The sequence below is a fragment of the Octopus bimaculoides genome, chromosome 16, assembly GCF_001194135.2.
Source record: "Octopus bimaculoides isolate UCB-OBI-ISO-001 chromosome 16, ASM119413v2, whole genome shotgun sequence".
Classification (NCBI taxonomy): Eukaryota; Metazoa; Mollusca; class Cephalopoda; order Octopoda; family Octopodidae; genus Octopus; species Octopus bimaculoides.
In genome coordinates, this window is record NC_068996.1 from 10,835,027 (window position 1) to 10,837,619 (window position 2,593).

Below are 2,593 nucleotides of genomic sequence, written 5' to 3' on the forward strand. Positions count from 1 at the left end.
TGTGTGTGTGTGTGTGTGTGTGTGTGTGTGTGTGTGTGTGTGTGTCTGTGTGTGTGTGTGTGTGTGTAAATATGTGCGTGTGTTGTTGCTACATGCCGGAAAGGAAAGGCTTGTACCATTCCATCAGTACAAACCCGAGTACCTAGAGACTTAGGGACAAGTAATCAAGCAATATTCATGGCACAAACGGAAACTCATCTGACCGCTGACATGGCAGATGGTGAGATACACGTACCAAAGTGATAGGAGAGAAAGAACTCATGGTGGAGTTCCGTTGTAAACCTAGGAAGACGTCTTGTAGTCACACTCCGACTCAGTTTGTGACACACTGATAGTATACACTACACAGACCAAATAGTAATATGTGCCACATATAGCCCACCAGATGCTCTAAATCATCGCAACTCATTCGAAGAGAGCCTAAGGAAAATGGGGGAAAAAAACCCCAAAACGGAAGCACTGACCAATTTCGATGACAGACTGCGGACCTCCAAACGATCAGTGAAATACTGAATGTGCATACAAGTCTGTTTAGGACATTTGCAAAGTAAATATGCTGAATAATCTGTTTGACACGAAAGCTCTACACAATTGGATTGTAGTTACCGATTTTATGGAGAGAGAGGAATCTGATGTAATATCAACTATTGATGAGGTAAGTTTAAATTCAGTCACTGATCCTAATGGATTCCCAGTAATCCTAAAATTACACAAAGAGGCCTTCAAGAAAATCCACGGCAGACCCTCTTCCAAAGCTTCTTTGCAAGTGGTAGACTTCTCAAAAGCTAAAGAAAAGCATAATCTGTCCTATCCATAAAGGAGGAAGTAGAGCAGATGCTAAAAGTTATAGGCCTGTCATTCTAACCTCACATGTAAGCAAAGCTATGGAACCAATTATCAGATAGAGGCTGATAACATTCCTAGAAGTGAATAAATTGCTGCCTGACACCCAGCATGTTTTTAGCTCAGAAAAAAAGCTGTCTTACACAGTGTCTATAGCATTATGACTGGGAGTTGAAACAGCTTATGAATCACTCAAACGGTGGTGCGATATTTCTCGATTTTGCTAAGTCCTTTGATAAGTTTGATGAGGGGATGATATTCTACAAGCTACGCGGACTCGAAAGCTGGGTGAGTGTTTGTGTGATTTCTTAAAAGACAGAAGCTGGGCTGAGACAGTCAATGAATCCCTATCCAACGGGACAGTAATAGCGAGTGGCGTACATTAGGGAACTACCTTGAAGCCGCTGCTATTGTGAGGTCTCTCTCGAACATGTCATCAGTTACACAGGCAGAAAACCTTATTAGCTATACTGAGGATACAAAAGTAGCACTAATAGTGAGATGTATGCATATATATATGTATATATTTATTTATTTATTTTGCAAGATTCTTGATGTGAAATCGTGTGTTGAAACATATATTGTTATATATTTCGGGATGGTCGTATTTTTTCTTTTCTTTTCTTCTTTTTTTTTGTCAAATAAACACAAGCACTATATACTCATTGTTCACTTCAGTTTTTTATTATTACCTCCGCCTTAGCGAAGGCGGAACTATTGTTTGCAGTCGTGTTTGTTTGTTTGTTAGACTGTGGACAAGATGGATGGATGGATTCGGATGAAACTTTCAGCGATGTTTGGCCTCGTGACTGGCACGAACTGATTAGCTTTTGGGAATTATCCGGGACCGGACAAAGATTCTGGATTATTTTTCCGGTTGTTTTACTTCATTTTTGAGAGTGGCTGAGTTCATTTTTAGTATTCTCGTTTGTGAGAACAATTGAGTTTATTTCAGATATTCTCATTCTAAAAACCATCTCCGGCTAATCGTTGAGAGGACATTGGTGTTGCTTTGGCGGAGGTTTGTGCTCTCTGAGTGCTCTTGTTATTCTTATTTTAATGTCCTTCGTCTGAAAGTTTTCGTCATGCAGCCTGTAACCTCTTCAGCTACTCTCCATCTCTCGGGTGTCCTTATCTTCTGTTAGTCCGTTTTATTCTGTGGTGTGTATAATTATCCGCGCATGTGTTCGTGTCTATATCTCTGTCCATCTGTCTGTTTATGCATGTATGTATGTATGTATGTATGTATGCATGTATGTATGTATGTATGTATGTATGTATGTATGTATGTATGCATGTGTGTGTGTGTATGTATGTATGTATGTATGTATGTATGTATGTATGTATGTATTATGTATCTATCTATCTACCTGTCTGTCTGTCTCTGTCACTCACTCACTCACTCACTCACTCTCTCTCTGCTTGTCTGTCAGTTTATTTATGTATCTGTCTACCTGTCTGTCTATCTGTCTATTTAGATACATTTTTAAAAAATAACGTCGACCACTAACGTGGACAATTAATGCGCTAGAAATAGATCACATCTTGTGTCTATTAAGACCTAAAATGTTCTCAACATGAAATATAGCAGCATACCAAAAACGTGAGCGGGCAAGACATTTAAAATCACCTAAAAAAGCATTATTAAACAGGAACTAGTTTCGGATTTAACAAATTCTTACCATCTGTCTATTCCTCATCAGCCTGAACATTTTAGGTCTTAATAGACACAAGATGTGATCTATTTCTA